This window comes from Molossus molossus, unplaced genomic scaffold, assembly GCF_014108415.1.
Source record: "Molossus molossus isolate mMolMol1 unplaced genomic scaffold, mMolMol1.p scaffold_m16_p_1, whole genome shotgun sequence".
Classification (NCBI taxonomy): domain Eukaryota; kingdom Metazoa; phylum Chordata; class Mammalia; order Chiroptera; family Molossidae; genus Molossus; species Molossus molossus.
In genome coordinates this window covers 219,013,271-219,031,550 of record NW_023425344.1, presented here as the reverse complement: position 1 = coordinate 219,031,550, position 18,280 = coordinate 219,013,271, and the positions used below count along the sequence as shown (strand labels likewise).

The following is an 18,280-nucleotide window of genomic DNA, read 5'->3' as shown; positions in this document are numbered from 1 at the left end:
CAGCAGGGGAGGAGTAAGAGCCTATATTGGTGGAGGGGCCCAAGGGGTAGGTTGGGGCTAGATTGTAGCAGGCCTTAAATGCCATAGCAAAAGCTTGTAGTTTATAGTCCAGGTCCTAGGGCGCTATCAAAATTTTCGAACAGGAGAGAGAAGTGCTGTCAGCTGTGTTTTAGGACATCCTGCAGGAATATGACGAAGAGCTGGGAATGGAAGGGAGGAGGTAAATTCAAGCAATTCTGAGAGGTCAAAGTATCTGGACTTTGCGTGTGATGTAGTTGGCTTTTGTGGGCCCTGTAGCGTAAAGGACCAAATGTATGAAAATGTGCCAGTATCCTACATTGAATATAATGTTTATGCTGTCAAATGTATTTCAAGGGATTTTGGAATTATTCTTAATTCTGATTCTGCAGTCTTAATTTTATACTTTGATGCAATTTTGTTCATGTCTTTAAATGTTTTTGCAGGTCCTTAAAATTCACTTGGTGCACTGTGCCCAATGGCACAGAAGGGAAGGGGAGAGAACTGTTGAATATGACTTAGAGTTTTCTAGCTCAGGTATCTGGGAGGTTGGTGTTGCTAAATTACTGAGATTTAAGTCTTAAAATAAGGAGCAGTTCTGAGGGTGGGGAGGAGGTGTCAAGAGTTCAGTGTGGACCGTGTTCAGCAGGAAGTGTCTGTGGAGCTGCTATGGCAGATCTGGGGCGTCGATCTGACAGTCCTCAGTAGGCACAGAAAGGGGAGAGGATCCCATGAGGGAAGAGAACGGACTTTAACTTTGAGTAATGCCTGCATTTAAGGGGTGGGTGGAAGAAGAGGATCTAGAGAATGAGATTGCAATGTAACATCACACTGTGGATGAAGAACCAAGGAAATCCAAAGCCATGGAAATCCAGCTTCAAGAAAAGCATGGTCAACAGTATCTAACGCGGGAGAGGGTAGAGAGGAAAGGCTGGGAGGAGGCAATTCGCTGTGTAAGAGGCTCAAGTGACCCTCAAGAAAGTGGTTTTAGTGGAGGGTTAAAACTCAGTTATCAGGACTCCGAGTGAAGCTGTGGTGAGGAGGAGATGGCAGTGGATGCAGACTGCTTTTCTGAGATCTTGATGGAAAAAGGATAGTTTGAGACAGGCCAAGGCAAGTTTTGCGTGGTGGAGAAGGAGAGTTATGGGATGAGAGGGTGGGAAGGTAGGAAGGGACAAGAAACGATTGCTGGCTGGGGACATGTCTGGGAGGCTGGAAAGCGACAGGTGCTAGGGTAGCCAGTCAACACCGTCACACCTGTGTCCCGACAGAGATGAACTGTGTAAGCTTGTGAACAGCTGTCAAGTCCCTACTGCATGCAGGTACCATGCTAGGTGTCATAGTGGCATCCCATATGTCTATGAGGCTTCAGGTGACTGCGTTCCTGAAGGACAGGAACTTGATGCTGACTATTTAAGCAGTGCCTGCCACAGAGCATGATGGGTCAGTGTGTATTTGTCAACACACTGATGGACTTACTGCCCTTGTCCCACAACATCCTGAAGCAGGATCCATCCTTCCTCTTTTCTTCTTTAGTGATTTATTGTGGGACATACACTGTGTGTGACACACATGTAAATTGGGAAGCATAGTTATAAAGCAAACCTTGCATTCACACTCTTGCACCTACCTGCATGCCCCTCCCCTTCCTTGGTGCTCTGCCATCTCAGCCCCTGTTCCTCTTGAAAACGTGGGCGAGGAAGTTTGTCCTGGGACTCCTCCTGTGCTTCTCAGTGCCGAATTCTGGGGCACCTGGACTTTCTGTAGCAGCAGGGAAAGACTATATGATGATCCTTTAGGGGAAACAAAGGGGCTCATTCAATGAGTTGGTGAAAGGTGAGTCTCCTTGTTGGTGGTGATAAGAGAGGATCTTGTTTCCTGAAAGCTCTCTGGGTGTGAATGCACTTTCTCTGCTTGGTTAGTGTCGCTGGGGGATTCCCTTCATGCCCAATGGACAAGAGGGTCCTTTGCTAGGAAGTCTGGCTTCTTTCATCCCAAACTCTATTTTTGGAAAGGGCAGAAGTTCAAGGATCAGGCCACATTTACTATCATTCTCTTAGATTCTAGGAGTATGAAGTATTTTATTCAGTGGTATGTACCTGACTTATGTTTTTGGCAATATTACCTTTTGTCACTGAGATGAAGTGGGAGACATCACTTTTTATTCATAGTTTTTTAGGGACACTTAAGATTTTCTTTTTATTTTCTTTCCTATTTACAAATGTAATACAAAGCTTTACCTACATAACCTATTGCTGAAATACAGACCATAGAAAATGAAAGTTCCCGTCATCCACCTTCCTATCCATCCCCTAGATCAGCGATTCTCAACCTTTTTCATCTCATGGCACACACATACTAATTACTAAAACTCTGAGGCACACCAAAAAGTCTTTGGTGTGTCTCAGAGTTTTTTGCCAAGCCAACAACAACAACTAAAAGGTATAATTTTGATTCATTCACACCGGACGGCTATTGTTGTGTTGGCTATTATTTTTAATTTGATAATCTAAAGACAAGGAGGTAAGTGGCCCCAACTAAATAGTCAGGTATTGTATGTTTTTAAAATTATTGTGGCAAAGCAGTGTGCCATGGCGCACCGGATGAAAATCACTGCCCTCGCTAATCACTCACTATATAGTTCAGTGCGTTTTCTTCCAAATTATTAAAAACACATATACACCAATAAAATATAGGTTGCTATTTATTTTTATGTGATATTTATATTGTGAATATGATTTAACAGTTTACATTGTTCTACTTATCAATACACAAACTCATCTTTCCACAATACATACCTGTAGATTTTCTTCATTCAAAATTCTTCCATTGTGTGGAAGAACCATACTTTATTTAACCAATTTATAATGATGCTAAATAGGTTGTGTTTTTGTTTTATTTTTTCTCTAACCAATAGTATAAAGTTATTTGGGTTTTTTTTTTTTTTTTTTTTTAGAGAGAGAGAGAGAAAGAGCGAGATAGAAACATTGATGTGAGAGAGATACATCGATCAGCTACCTCCTGCACGCCCCACTCCGGGGATTGAGACCGTGGCCTCCCAACTGGGAATTGAACCAGGACTTCTCAGTCCCATAGACACCCTATCCACTGAGCCACTCTGGCCCTGCTGGAGTTAGTTTTAAACTGCTAGGGGTGGGTGGTCTGTTCAAGCTCAGGCCGCTGGTAAATGAGATCAAGTTCACTGGGGAAGTGGAAGGCTGATTTCTCTGACTCCTTCCATTCTCTCCCAACAGAAAGAATAGGGAAAGACCTCTCCTGCTGCCCAGAGGGGTCACCTGTTCTTTCTCTCAGGTAGGGCCCAGGCACTAACCTTTTATTATGAAATATATTTATACAGAATTACTCTGCCGTTTTGTTTTGCTTTTCACCTATCCTTCCTTCCTCTTCCCTCCCTCCTTCCTTCCTCTTGCTAACTTGGTGTCCAGTTGCAGCTTCCCCTCTAATTCTCCTCTCTTACCATCACCCCTGAGTGCCCAGGCTCTGCATGCCTTCCCCTCCCCCAGATGGTCCTCCCACCGCTCCTGACTTTGATCTCATTTTATCCCCTGCTCAAGTTTCCGGTTTCTCGAGATGGTGCTCTTGTTAGTATCTGCAGGCTTCTGCTCCAGTCTCATCTGCAAAATAGATTGAAACTACTGCTTCCCCAATTCACTTACCCTACCCTTGAAAGGATTCAAATTCAAGTCAAGCTTAACACAGCTGCTCCTTTGCCCGATGTCACCTGGTACTTCTCCTCACCCTCTGTTCACTGTGCTGTGATAGGAAATTTCCATTCCTTGCAAGGTGACTTCATTTCTAGTGGAAACTCCTGCCCTGTGGTGTGGCAGAGAGAGACATGCTTTGGCTACGGTCTGACCTGGCTTCAAATCCAGCTTCCAACACTTACTACCTGTGTGACCTCAGCAGGTAATTGAATCTTTTTGATCTTCATTTTCTTCTTCAGTCAAGTGGGGAATAATGATACCTACCTGGCAGATAGGATTATGCTACAGATTGGATAAGAATGTGTCAGGTGACTGGCACGTGGTAGGTGACCAAAAATGATAGCTACTTCCTGTCATTATTGCTTGGTTTCTCTTTAGCAAATTTGTTAATTTTTAGCCAGTCTCATTCGGTGTTATGAGGGGTCAAAGAGTCAATGCAGTCAAGGTCCTATTAGAAATGGGTCCTATAATGCTGTAAATTTTTTAACATATTTTGGCCAACTAATGGTTCTGTTCCTGGCAGTGGTAAATAAGATAATTAATAAAACTATAAAGTACTTAGTTATCTCCTTGAAATCCTGTATGCTAGAAATAACTTGTATTTTCCAGAGAATAGCTGTTCCCGTTTATCCCAGATGGTTCTCAGAATCTGGTTTCTCTTGCTCTCCAAGGTCCAGCAACTGAGTTGAGGGATGTTCTTTGTGGTTTGATCATTGTCACAGATGTGCACCAAAGGGCTGCTGCTTCTGCTGCTGCTGCTGCTGCTTCTTCTTCTTCTTCTTCTTCTTCTTCTTCTTCTTCTTCTTCTTCTTCTTTTAATCCTTACCCGAGGACATTCTTTTTTTTTTTTTTTTTATCCTCACCCGAGGACATTTTTCCATCTTTTGTTCAGATAGAGCGGGAGGGGGAGAGAGGAAGAGAGAGAGAGAAACATCGATGTGAAGGGACACATCGAGTAGCTGCCACCCTCACGACCAACCAGGGCCAGGGACAAACTGCAACCGAGGTACATGCCCTTAGCGGGAACCGAACCCAGGTCTCTCTGTACCGCAGGCCGACGCTCCAACCGCTGAGCCAAACCTGCCAGGGCTCACCAAAGGGTTTCTAAGCAAAGACTTTCCCAGTCCGTTCGAGGGTTTGTCACAGATTATGATGGTGGGCCACAGATTACAATGGTGGTGGTTTTCTGGGTACTCACCACCGAATCTGTGCACTCGGGTTGCTTGCAGAAGGCATGCTGCATTTCTGGGTTTCATACTCTGCATTTTGGGATTACTTGTTTCTGGTGCTGATCCCTCATGGTGATGCACTGGGCCGTATGGACAAATGCTAAGGAGATTACAACATGAACTCCAATTCCCAAAGGAAAACCAAGAACTTTGTTCCTTGCACACAGAGGGGGTGAACTTGTCCAAGGTCCCAAAGCATATCAACAACCACTGCAGCTTGCTCGTTAGCTCTTGTGCCAGCGATCCGTGGCCTCCCAGCTGTGGCTCTCCCACGCTTGAGGCCGAGTTGTCCCTCCTCTGATGCCCACCAGGGAACAAATTCTTGAGGACCCCTTCCTGAGAGGCAGAGCCCCTTCGTTTTGAACTCTGTGTGGGCAGGCATACTATACCCTGGACACTTTTCATCACCCAAGATGAAAGCATTAGAAAACCCAAGGCGTTCTCTTTGCAACATTTGCTCCTGCTAATCCTTTGGGGGGGGGGGGGGCTGGCTAGTAGGATCTCTTCCTTTTCTTTTTTTTTTTTTTTTTTTATATCCTCACCCGAGGACATTTTTCCATTTTTTGTTCAGGTAGAGTGGGAGGGAGAGAGAGGAAGAGAGAGGAGAGAAACATCGATGTGAAGGGACACATCGAGTGGCTGCCACCCGTACAACCAACCAGGGCCGGGGACAAACTGCAACCGAGGTACGTGCCCTTAGCGGGAACCGAACCCGGGTCTCTCCAGACCGCAGGCCGACGCTCTAACCGCTGAGCCAAACTGGCCAGGGCAGGATCTCTTCCTTTTCAAGTAACAGAAGACTTGGTAAGAGAAATGACTTGCTTAGAGTCTCTCCTAGTCATTAGCAAGACTGAATTTTCCTTTCAAACCCCACCAACTCTTGCTCCCTGGCCGAACTTGGCTAAGCCTCTCGAGGGGCATCATGCTGAGCTTGCTTAGCAGATGGCTGAGGCAGGTCAGCAGGCTGAGAAAGTTGGATAGCCCGATGCTGAGGGAAAGAACTTGGCTGTGGGCTCCTCCCTCCCACCAGATCTCTCAGGTGGCAGCCTTGGAGAGTCCTGAGGAGGTTCAGGAAGGGCTCTTGGCAGGACCTTGTAACGTGAACGTCAGGAAGCTCCTCTCTCAGGAGAGCCGCCTTCTACAACGGCAGCAGTTCTGCTCCTGAAGCAGGGCGCCCAGAGAGACAGCCTCCTGGGCTTTACTGTGTTTGCCTCCATAAGCCTGCGGGAGCTCCAGACCCTAGCATTGGCACATCGCTTCCTTTTCTCCCCCCCACACCAAGCAAGGAGGCTCCGTGGCCAGCTGGGCTGTGTGTGTCCCTGCCATCTGCCAGGCCTCAGTCCTCAGGCCAGAGCCTGGGCGGTGGCCATGCCTCCGCAGCTCTGCCCAGCACCCCAGCCCTGCGAGCCTGTCAGCGTCCCGGCACAGGTGTCCTCCCGGGGTCCTGCTGCAGCCCTGCGTGGCGGTGGTGCGGAGAGGCAGGAAGGGAGGCGCTCAAGCAGTCCTGAGGCAGCCACGGCTGTGGAAGCTGTCCTTCCTTCCCGGTGGCGCTCAGACACGCACGCAGCACCCCCCCCCCCCGGTTTCTTGCTGTGTCTGTGTGTGTGCGTGTGTGTGTTTCACGGGTTTTGTGGTACCAGTGGCTACAAGAGAACTTGTGTGGAAAATCCATGTTCGGAGGCCACTTACTAAGAAGAGCTCACACTTCACATCAGCCAATTACGTGGTGTGAGGACACCAGGGACGGTGCTGTCCTGTGATAGAGATATTTTATCTAATGCAACCCATCTCTCTATCTCCCCAAACCATTAATAACTTTTTAGAGTGTTATTTTCATATTTCATAAGGCATGGGGTTCAGGACAAGCTTCCCTGTGGGGTGGGCCGGTCTCCGTGGGTGAGCCCTGCTGCACTGCCCGGACTCTTACAGGCTCCTGGTTCTCACCCTCACACGCTCTCCGCCCACTTCTGTCCCCCGCTCTGACCCCCACGCTGTCGCTGCTGTTTTCTCTTAGTCGTCACTGCTCCCAGCGTTTGCTGGCTGGGAAGCCCTTTGCCCAGCTACTGGAGCATCGGGGCTGCTCTTCTCTTCCTTGGAGCCAACTGGTTCCAGGCGTCCCTGCTGTCATTTGACCACAGAGTGGTTGTGAGAGGCGCCTGCTTTCTGGCGAGTTGCCGAAAGTTAAGGGCAAGGGCCCCAAGGATGATCTCATCCGGGTGCCACTTCCTGAAAGGGATGATCACGGAGCCAGGCCCATCAGAGGGGATCGGCGGCCCTTCTCCGGCGGCCCTTCTCCGCCAGCCTCTCTGCGCACAGAGCACTCGTTTGTAGGGAAGTTTCTGGGGTGAGAGAGCGCTGTTATTTTGTTCACCAGGAAATAATACCGCATCTCTCAGTTTTCCCCCCAATGAAGGGCAAGGCCTTGGCCTGGAGCAGGGATTGAGTCTCCCAGCATCCTGGAGGATGGGATGGGGGTAATCTGAGGAGGTCTCCTCTCATCCATGTGGCTTCTGGGCCTGGCCCAGCTGGTGGAAATTCTACAAGACCAGCTGAGACATAACTGACGTAGAGAGTCCAGAGCTGAGCTTCTCTGGGGAAGGGAGATGGAGCCACATTCAGTAGGGTCTCTCAGGACATTTATGGGAAGTGTGTCGGGGTCATGAAGAATATAACATGTAGATAGAAAGATGAACAGATCAGGGCAGCTTAGTCCCGTGTTTAATATTTCTCTCTCCGACGTCTCACAGACCACATTCACTCATCTGGTCCTCACACTGCCACCCTGTTGAATGAGGGTAGCAACACGTTAACCTCCGGTCATTGGTCCCTCAGAACAGAGTTAGACAGGAGAAGGAAAGGAGGAACCTGAGCAGAAAGAACTGTGCCATCATGGAGAAAGGCAGCCCTTGAGAAGGGGTGGCAGGGGTCCCCCTAAAACACCTCCATTTCCCTCAGTTTTCACACAGACAGGTGACCTAACGAATGAGAAGACAAGGTGAAGTGCTGGTGTTCCACCTGTGTGGCTGCTCCCGACAACCGAGACCTTGACTGGGGAGGGGGCGTGAGTGCTGTACTCGGGCTGCTGGGCCCTGGAGGGGAACCTGGCGTGTTTGTTTGCCGACGTGCCTGTATTGGTGTGATGGGGGGAAATGTACTGTAAGAAAAAGTGGGCTGTTTTTAAAATAAATCTGAGGTTGAATCCATTAGATCTGAAATCCTGCCGGAGAGGTCCAGGGTGGGCTTCCGAAGAGACCATCCACAGGTGTCCGTGGACGTGACCTGGGCAGGCCCTATCCTGCCACCATGGGCGATCAGACGTGGAGTGTGATGTTCAGTGGACATTCAAACCTGAAATCCTTCTCCCTGCCTTCTTCACTGGTGAGAAAGCGGGAGTTGGCAGACTTTTTCTGAAAATAGCAAAACTTTTCTGTAAATATTCTTGACATTGTAGGACACGTACAATCACTGTCCCATATTCTCGTTTGTTTTACAATCCTTTAAAAATGTGGAATCTGCCCTGGCCGGTTTGGCTCAGCGGTTAGAGTATCGGCCTGCGGTCCAGAGAGACCTGGGTTCGGTTTCCACTAGGGGTGTGAACCTCAGTTGCAGTTTGTCTCCGGCCCCGGTTGGGGTAGTGCGGGAGGCAACCACTCGATGTGTCCCTTTCACGTCAATGTTTTTCTCTTTCTCTTCCTCTCTCCCCCTCCCACTCTACCTGAACAAAAATGGAAAAATGTCCTCGGGTGAGGATAAAAAAAAAAAAAAAAGTAGAATCTACTCTTAGCTCTTGGGCTGTACAGAAACAGGCTGTCATTTGATGTCTCCTGGTCTAGACTAACAACCCACCCGTAGCGTCGGGCCCTGCCATGTGCAGTGGGGATGCTCCCAAGACCCCAGGTTATGCTAAGCTTTGTTCTTCAGTTGGTAAAGCCCTTGTGGCCTGAGGGGATCTGTGAACTGGCATCAGTGGTCACTCTGGGACTCAGGGGTGTCTCCTTACTGCTGCAGGTGAGTGAGAGGTCACTGACCACATAGCCCCTCTCCCAGGCCTCCTGATTACAGTGGTAGCAAAGGTGAGTTTTAGTTCATGAAGACAGCAAATGTCCTACTTTACTCTGAAGGTGACTTAAACTAGGAATGGCTCGAATCTTAGTGACTGAGTTGGGAACCCCCGGCGGTGGAGCTGGGGACTGACCTGACCAAGATTCCATTCAGTTCTGCTTTCAGAGAGCAGACGCAGTATTGCTTCGTCCGTACTGAGTCAGCTTCAAGGTCTAAGTAAGTTTCCATAAAATGGGGCCAACAGTTCCAAATAGATTGTTGCCATTGTCCCTGTCTTTCTTCAAGGGACTAAGTTAATTTAAATATTGCTTGACACACATTTGTCACTTAGCAGAATTTTAAAGGTATTGCAAACTGGGAGAGTAACGGGGCTAACCCTCTCTGCCTAGTCCCTCACTCAGAGGATGGAGGAACTTTGGCTTGTGTTGTTTTAGATTGTGTGTGTGTCAGTTTTCAGGACCAAGGTCAACTTATTTGATGCCACTAGGAAATATGTGTTTGGAATTTAGAATTATTTATTTATTTATTTATTTATTGGAATTTAGAATTTTTTAGATTTAGAAACATTATAAAGTGTTTGGGGCAGCATCCTATAATCAAACATGTTATCACTTTTGCCGCAAAATTTATATTCACATGAAGGAGGATCAAGGAGACTATACATTTAGCCTAACAGTTCAGGGCCGACTTTGTCACCAGATGAATTACAAATATCTTTATGCTTTCAGAGCTTTTGAATTTCAGAATTGCAGATAAGGGTTTAAGATCCATATGATGTATTTTAAACTAGACTGAAAGTTCTGTGAGTGTAGGGATGTATCTTCCACAGTGGCTAGCATGGTGCATGGACACAGTAGGTAGGTGCTCATTAAAAGTTAATTAATTTTTAAAAACTTAACATAAACATGATGACATAAGTCATGAGTTTTATGAGGCTATTTTACAACTAGCCTTCTTATTTATTTTTCCATTTTCTAATTTCAAAATGCATTTTAAAAAATGTTGAATTTCCCTATAAGCCATAATTAAACCAAAAGCTGCCTTGAGGCCTCATAGGTTAGAAAGTAGTAAATAAAGTGAAAACAGTTGGACTCTGTGCATGTTGGTGGCGAGTGGCTAATTTGTGAGACAAACTGGCTAATTTGTGGAGGTGTCTTGCAGTTTTGTAATTTGTAACTGTAATACGCACAATTGACTTATTAACATACTGATGTAAATTGAGAAGGTTCACTGTGCCATAATCTTAACTACCTATTTAAACCATGAGCTGGAAATGACTAAGTGATGTACTAACAATATTGACAATGTTGTCATTAACAGGAGAGGAGCAACGAGGTCGTCTCTCAACATCTGGCCAGCTCTTTACCCAGGGTTGAGTCTCTTTGGGAGCTCCAAGTTAGAGAGAAATTAGGGGAATTGGAGGCAAAGAAAGTGAATGTGGTTTTAAAAGGATCCACAATAAAGGGCTGGCAGTGAAGGTATATATGATGGTGATATTAAAAAGTAAGAGGGAGTGAGTGTGACTTCTTTAAGTTTGTGCTCATAATCAGATCTCTATCTTTGTATTGAAGGCAAAACAGGAGGGACCATCATTTAGTTGTTATTTTTTAAAAAGTAGATTTAAGTGCCGTAAAAGAAAAGCAGTGGTACATATACACAATGGAGTACTATGCAGCTGTAAGAAAGAAAGATCTCTTATCCTTTGAGACGACATGGAGGGACCTGGAGAGTATTATCCTAAGCGAAACAAGCCAAGCAGAGAAAGACAAGTATCACATGATCTCACTTATTTGTGGAATATAATGAACATAACAGTCTGAAGAACAGAGTAGTCCCAGAGACGTGGAAGTAGGGTACAGACTGACAATCCCCAGAAGAAGGGGTAGGGGGGAATAAACCACAGAACTTATATGCATGTACGCATAACCAGTGGACATGGACAACAAAGCTGGGGACAGGGCCGGGAGGGAGGGAGAGGAGGTTGTCAATGGGGGAAAAAGGAGAAACATCTGTAACTAAAATAAATAAATAAAATAAAAAATAAACAGAATACTTGATACATATAAAATTATATGGAATACAGAAATTGTTTTTAAATCAAAATAAAATGAACACATAAGAATGCATCACCTAGCCCTGGCCGGTTTGGCTCAGCGGTTAGAGCATTGGCCTGTGGTCTAGAGAGACCCGGGTTCGGTTCCCGCTAAGGGCACATACCTCGGTTGCAGTTTGTCCCCGGCCCTGGTCGGTCGTACGGGTGGCAGCCACTCGATGTGTTCCTTTCACATCGATGTTTCTCTCTCTCTCTCTCTGTTCCTCTCTCTCCCTCCCACTCTACCTGAACAAAAAATGGAAAAATGTCCTCGGGTGAGGATAAAAAAAAAAAAAAAGAATGCATCACCTAAATTAAGATTTTACAATCTAAATTTAGCTCTAAGCAAATTAAAACATTTTATTCTACTGGGGAAAAAAAGATTGAAAGTGAAACATTTTTATTAAAAAAATTTTTTCCCTTTATTAATATATTAGGGAGACAGAGGAAGGGAGAGGAGGAGAAAGATGGAAACATTGATGAGAGAGAACATTGATTGGCCGCCTCCTGCAGCCCCCACTGGGGATTTGGCCCACAACCTGGGCATGTGCCCTGGGCATGTGCCCTGACCAGGAATCGAACCGGTGACCTCTTGGTGCATGGGTCGATGCTCAACCACTGAGCCACACCAGCCAGGCGAAAGTGAAACATTTTTAAATTTATTTATTTATTTATTTATTTTTGTATGTGCCCCTAGCGGGAACCAAACCCGGGACTCTCTGGTCCACAGGCCGACACTCCAACCGCTGAGCCAAACCGGCCGGGCGAAAGCGAAACATTTTTAAATGTGATATAATGAGTCACCAGAAGAGATTATCAGAAAAGGTCATGGCTGCCTCAGTTCTCAGAAGATATTGAAGGGTGGCCTTAAATATCATGATCAATATAAATATGAAAACGCAGATGAGAGGAATGAAAGCACTTTCCAGGGAGAGCACGCGTGTGATCACCTGCCGGAGACTGTAGAGGAAGCAGAAGTGTGCCTGCCTTTGTCTTCACCCGAGAGGATGCTCAGCGGAAACAAGGTGCGCCCCTTTTCAAGAGCTGGTCCTGCTGGCTGCAGTGACAGCAGAGGGTGGGATGCCCTGGCAGGCATGAACTCTGTAGTGAGTTTCAAGTGGTTTAGAATCTGGTGAGGAAAAGAAGGGAATATAACAGGTCAGCATTTCCCCCAAGCTGGCTCCTTGTCTCAGGAAAGAAAATGTTCTCATCACAGACTCTCTTGAGCCCTGCGTGCTGTTTTGACTTAAGGGTTTGGTGGTTTCTCCCAGCCCTGCATTTTCACTTCCGAGTTAATGTTCTGATTCAAAACCCGTGAGGCTTGATGGAACTAGAGCCAACCTGGCAAGGTATCTGAAGGAGAGATGAATAGGCTTTTCCCTGTACTCAGCCACCCATCCCTCGGTGCCCATTGGACACAGGTTGGAAAAGTCTCCCCTACACGCCCACATTAGTGTCCTCTTAGCAAGACCCTGTACTGCACTTGGAAGAGGGCTGTCTGCAGGTATGTTCTGCCCATTCTCCTTCATGTGAATGGAACACACACACTTTCTCATGTGGCCAGGATCTTGGGCTTTGATGTTTTTTAGGAGAGAGGACCAGCAGCCAAGCTGGGCTCTTACAGGCTTGTTGGATCACTGTCTCCTAGTGAAATTCTATTTTAATTTTCTGGAGCCTTGAGGACTGGATGACTGTCCAAAAACTGGCTATGCTTGAGGCAGCAAAGCTTGTGAAAGATTTGGGAAATCACACCCAGAGGTGATTCTACACATAGCTGGTGGCTTTTAGAGCTGTTAAGAAACATGAGGGTGGAGGCACTACTGGTGGGTGATTGGTTCCTGAGAGCCCAGTGGGCTGGCCGAAGACCACCCTAGATTTGACAACCATGCTTTGGGCCAGTGCTTCTCTCTCCAGACAGTTTCTCAGCTCTGAGGCCGTGGCCAGAGCTCTTGCTGACCCTTTCACCTTATCAGCACAACCCTAGAGCAGATTGGAATCTGATTGTTGAATTAACTTCTTTCTTGCTGTCAGCCTCCAAGAATGTGGAGGATCAGTGAGACAAAAGCCATTTCTGAGGTATGTTTAGACCCAGTTTATTAAACAAGCCATGCCTGTAAATGGTTCTACCTGAGTATACTCCGTTAGATCATCTCCCTGTCATTGTTGTACTGTAATGAGATTGTGAGTTCCTGGAAGGCAGGAGACACTGTCTTTCTTTCCCCACAGTATTCGGCCATGAGCCCTGCAGGTGCTCAGTAAATATTAATTGAATTAATCAGCTGCCACAACACAGGTGCACACAATTATCTGCCTTGTGCTTTCATCCAGCTACAAATACAACCTGTGCCTTCAGCTGCCCTTGCAGAGTCCCCACCCCCTCTGTGCTTTCTGCAGCTGTGTATTGTCTAGACGGACCCCTTGAGCCAAACATGCTCTGCAAAGTGTGAGGCCCACTAGCCCTTGTACACACAGCCTTTGTAATACATACACCCAGCTTTGAGGGGCTTTACAACTCCCCCTCTCCCACCCCTAATGTTTCCTGACCCTTCCAAGGGTTTAAGGAGAATGAGGTCCACTCCCCACTCCACTCCTGGGGCAGGGTTCTAATTACCATGTAGGTTTTGTTCTGTTGTTGAGATCAGACTTCTCTGTGTGGGGAGAAGGGGATTCCAGTCTTCCTAGTGCATTATAATCAAGTTACTCACCACAAGTCAGGAGTAACAGCTCTCTGCTTTCATTCTGATCACAGCAGGTGATACAGGAACGGAGCATCTAGTGTTTCCCTCGGGGCTGCAGACTGTGGTTGCAACAGTGCTTTACAGTGGTAGTTTCAACCTCTTAAACACCATGACGCCATTACAATTTTATCTCCGCTTCATGATCTCCCTCCTTTGTGCATAAAAGGCACAGTACAGTGTATTTAAAAAAAAAATCAATATTGATCCAAAATGCTTGGCCACAAAATATACTTAACAAGCAATACACACATATTAAAAACCAAAATGATACACTTTAAAAAGAGTCAAAATAATTTGACTCAAAAATAAAGAGAGTAGATGAACTATACGTGTGGGGACACCCTGATCCCTGGGAAATGACAAGTTCATACTGTCAAAGACTGTTACATCTTGGTAAGCTTGTAAAGTAGGCTATCCTGCTGTTGTCCTAGGCTTACAAAGGGCCTACAGGACAACCTTTTCATTTTCATCTCTACAGTTTTACAGTTTGGTAAAAACTTACATTTGAGAGCACAATGCTCAGAATAAATGAATTTTCTTTCACAGAGCAGCGAGTTTTGTTCTCGTTTTCTAGTTGACAGAGAGGAGAGGGGAGTGGCAGGTGTTTTAGTTGAAGGGCCAAGACTACGGCTTGTAAATAGGTTGGCAGTTCCCAGAGGCACACACTCCTCGTGCCCTGCAGCCAGTGCCCGCTCTGTATTTGTGAGCTTTATGTGTGTGTTCGTAATTTATGTACCAATAGGCATGCACAGAGTTATCGACATTTGGCGGGCTAAATAGCGACTTCTGTTCAAAGGCAAACGCTTGTTAAGTGGCTATTTTCTGATAAGGATGTCCACATGCAGTGGGTGTAGCGCACTGTGGAGGGCACAAGGAGAGATAAGTAAGGAGAGTGAGCCCATTCTGCCAGGCCCAGATAATGGGTGGGGGCTTAGGAGGAGTTTATTTCATATGTGCAGTCCCGGGCTGGTTTGGTTACAGATTACTTTGGATCTTTCATTTCCCAGTGTTTTGCTTGTTTTCTATGTCTGTCTATCTGTCTGTCTCTCTAACAAGGGAGTATTATAGAGAGAGTATGATGTGGGTCTTATGTCTGGTTGGGTTAGTGACCTGCAGTGCACAGCCTGTTGAGACAGCAGCTTCTTCTCCCTCTCTGAAGTCATGTGCTGTGATCACAAAGGGAACAGGAGCCAGACGGCTCTCTGAATACCAAGGCGAGGTCCTAGATCCGGTGGGATCCCTAGAATGTGGTTTAGATGCATTTTGGAAATGTTTGGCTATTTTTGGTAGAAATGGGAGAGAAGAATTGTAAATCTGACTTTGACAAATAGGAGACATTTATGGGGAGTCCTAGCATCTTCAAGTGTCTTTTCAGTTGAAGCCCTGCGGAATGTTCGTGTGAATTACTGACCTGCTAACAAAGCTGCAATTTCTCATTAGCGACAATCATCTGAAGGTCATGCTGTCCGCCAGGCAGGCCTGTGTCACACTTGACCCCTGGCTTCTCATGGCTGTGTGACCCGGAGCGAGTTCTTTAACTTCTGTAAGCCTCAGTTTCTTCCTTTATAAAATGGAGAAAGTGCAAAGCACTCCTAGGAGTGTACTGATAGTGACATGAGCTGTGCGTGCCTCTTAGCATGGAGCCTCCCGTGCACTCAGGCCTTGCTGTGACTGTTCCTGTGGCCGTTTCCCGTGGTGGTCTACAAGGGTCTGCTGTTGGAGGTGTAAATTCCTGTTGAGTGTTGGGACCTGGTCCTTTCACATATGAGTAGCAGTCTGGCTGCCTGGAAAGCAGGGAGAAGGTTTGGATGGGATAGTGTGGACAGTTCCCACCGGAGGGCCTTCGTTCACTGACCGTCAAGGGCAACTGTAAGAAGAAAGCAAGGTCAGCTCTTCTGGCCCATCATTTTTATACTGGGACTCCTGCTAAGCGTCTCTGGGTGGGCACAGCCACCACATATCCCTGCGAGGATTCTCCGCTCCGCGTGGGTGTGCTGTTTTGAGGGTGGGTTCACTCTGCTTTTGTTGGCTTTCAACTGCAGCCTTTTTCAGTTGGGATTTTCTTTTTTGTTGTTGTTGGGATTTTTCTAAAGGCCCGGCCTATGTCACTTTTATAATTAAAAACAATCAAATAAAGCATGTTAGTCTGGTGGAAAGGAAGCACACCAAATTAATCATGGTCCTGTCTTGGCTAAAACGCTGCTTCGTTCTGGGAGGGGGGGCTGGAGGTGGCGGAGGGGTGGTGGTGGTAGAAGAGTCTGGGTCAAGGGACACGAGCAAAGGCTGAGAGACGACAGGATGAATGTGGAGATCTCCTGGTCTGCGGCTGACCGGTGGGGATCTGCGGAGGTGAGCCAGGCACAGTCCTTGTGCAGCCCTCCTCCCGGAGCTCAGCTCCTCAGGCCGGCTGGACAGCTGGGGCCCTTCACCCCGGGAAGGCCGCCACCAGAGCAAGCCCGGAACTGTACTAACTCTCAGTGGAGTGTCCCTGCCACCCCTTTCATTCCCAGCACGAGAAGTCGGGGACTGTGATGGGGCTGTGGCCAAGGAGAAATGAGAAAGCGAGGACGTCACTGCTTTGTTGTGAAGACTGGTGGCAAACATTCAGACACTGATTTGTTTTCTTCCTCCAGTGGAGCAAAACATCTTTCTCTTTCTTTGGAGGGAAAGAAGAGGGAGTCGCAGGATGAATCCCAAGCAGCAGCAGTGAGACCTTTCTGCATCCTTCCCTGGGCATCTCTCTGGAGATGGAGTTCGGACATCAGGAGGTTGCCCCTGTCTGCTCCTGGACCACCGGAGCCTTGAGAAGTGTCCATGTATAGGCTGCTGGTTTCAATGAAAGGATCTGCCATTCAACGTTTAGGCGATCTCCAGATACCCAAAACAGGGCAGGATGCCTGGTACCTGGGTAGATGCTGTGGAAACACTAGATAACATTTCTGATGATTAAAAAGCCCCTCAATGTCTACATGTCCCCTACTTTTAAGTGCCACAAGCAGAGGAGGAGATAGTTGCTGTTTTTAACTGGAGAGAGGAAGGCACAGAGAGGCAGACAGTTCCTTCTGAGCCGAGGAGGCGGCAGCAGGCTGCGCTGTCTTAGTGGCCCGCACACATTCAGCGCTGCGCTCCGCGCCGGGCACTCCGCAAGCATCTAAATATATAATCTCATCTGATCCAAACAGCAGTGCTGTGAGGTGATGCCTATTATTAACTCTGCTTTATAGATGAAGAAATGGAGGCTTGAAGAGTTTAAATAAATGGCCGAAGGCCACACAGCTAGTGAGTGGCTGTCTGGAGTCAATCTCAGGCAGCTTAACGCTCGGTGCCCCTAACCACTGGGCAGCACTGCCGGGTTCACTTTCCCAGATCAAAATCACCTCAGTCTACTATTTCTGGCACTAAATCCCCTGCGTGTTGCCCTCCTGTTCTTTCCGAAAGCTGGCTCAAGCCCTTGCTGAATGGAGGAGTATTGCTGCCACGGACTAGGGAACATTGAGGCGTGACAAGCCTTTGCGAATTGCTAACAGATGATTTTTGCAGTGGCCACTCACTCCTCCATACCTTTCAGATAACCTACCCTGGCTTGTGTGTCCACCACCCCGGCCACGCACACACACCTCCCTGGGAACGACAGGCACTTGGCAGCTCCTGCTGACCCTTGCCCTTGCCAAGCTATTTGGAGTCAGGTCTCATCAAGAGAGGAATGTGGTCACAGTTACTTAGCAGGCAGCTCAGCCTGATTACAGGGTGAGGCGCTGACGTGCTGTCCAGGGGCAGCTTCTGGGTAGCCCATTTGCAGTGTTTAGAACTAGGAGTACCCCTGCCCCGGGTGCTTTCAGATGATAACATTTGCCGCGCTCTTTAGCAGATATGAGGAGAGCGTTATCAAACTGTAGCACCTTGGGAAACCTTCAGCAAGAACCCCTCTTTCAATTCCACACATTGGGGTTTCCTGTCTTCTTAAATAGATAGACATGTGCTATGTTAAGGAGGGACCTTAAAAATAGAGTGAGGCTTAAAGAGGGGAGCTGGGGGATTAGACAGGAACATTTCCCTTTGGACTCTGCCATTTGTTTGTACTGGGAAAGTGAGCCCCACCTGGCTTCCCTGTCTGCTCTCTGTCGGAGACAGGAGACAGTTTCGGGGGAAAGGAGCTTGGAGATCTCGGAGGAAATGTGGGACTACTGCAGGCTAGAGACCTGGTGTGTCTGCTCTGAAATCTCAGGGTTGGAGTAACTGTGACCTGAAAGGGCCTCTGGCCTCCCTGCATAGATCATCTTTCTTTCCTGTTGCCTTTCTGGATGTTCTTGTTGCCTGGTGTGGCGCTGGATGTGGAGGAATCTGTCTCAGATGATTTAAAAACTGTTTATAAGCACCCTGTTCCTTTGCTTTCCACATTCCTTCCTGCAGAGGGCC

The 18,280-nt window shown here is 47.3% G+C and overlaps 1 protein-coding gene and 1 long non-coding RNA gene across 3 annotated transcripts in view; one reads left to right on the top strand and one right to left on the bottom strand.

Annotated features, from left to right (window-relative positions):
* The window catches only part of SPTB (spectrin beta, erythrocytic), a 124,225-nt gene that overhangs the window by 16,158 nt on the left and 89,787 nt on the right, over positions 1-18,280 (top strand). The window contains exons 1-2 of one of the 2 annotated variants that reach the window (XM_036255795.1): positions 10,312-10,537; positions 11,824-12,151. The exons of the other annotated variant lie outside the window; for it this stretch is intronic. The gene's annotated coding sequence lies outside the window, so the exon portion shown is untranslated. Of the gene's footprint in view, positions 1-10,311; positions 10,538-11,823; positions 12,152-18,280 lie in introns of those variants that run through there. 2 annotated transcript variants of the gene reach the window in all.
* LOC118626309 lies at positions 12,147-15,352 on the bottom strand. Its single transcript, XR_004958888.1, has 3 exons — positions 15,276-15,352; positions 13,832-14,015; positions 12,147-12,255 (listed from the first exon to the last, which is right to left on the bottom strand). It is a non-coding gene; the product is annotated as an uncharacterized LOC118626309 (long non-coding RNA).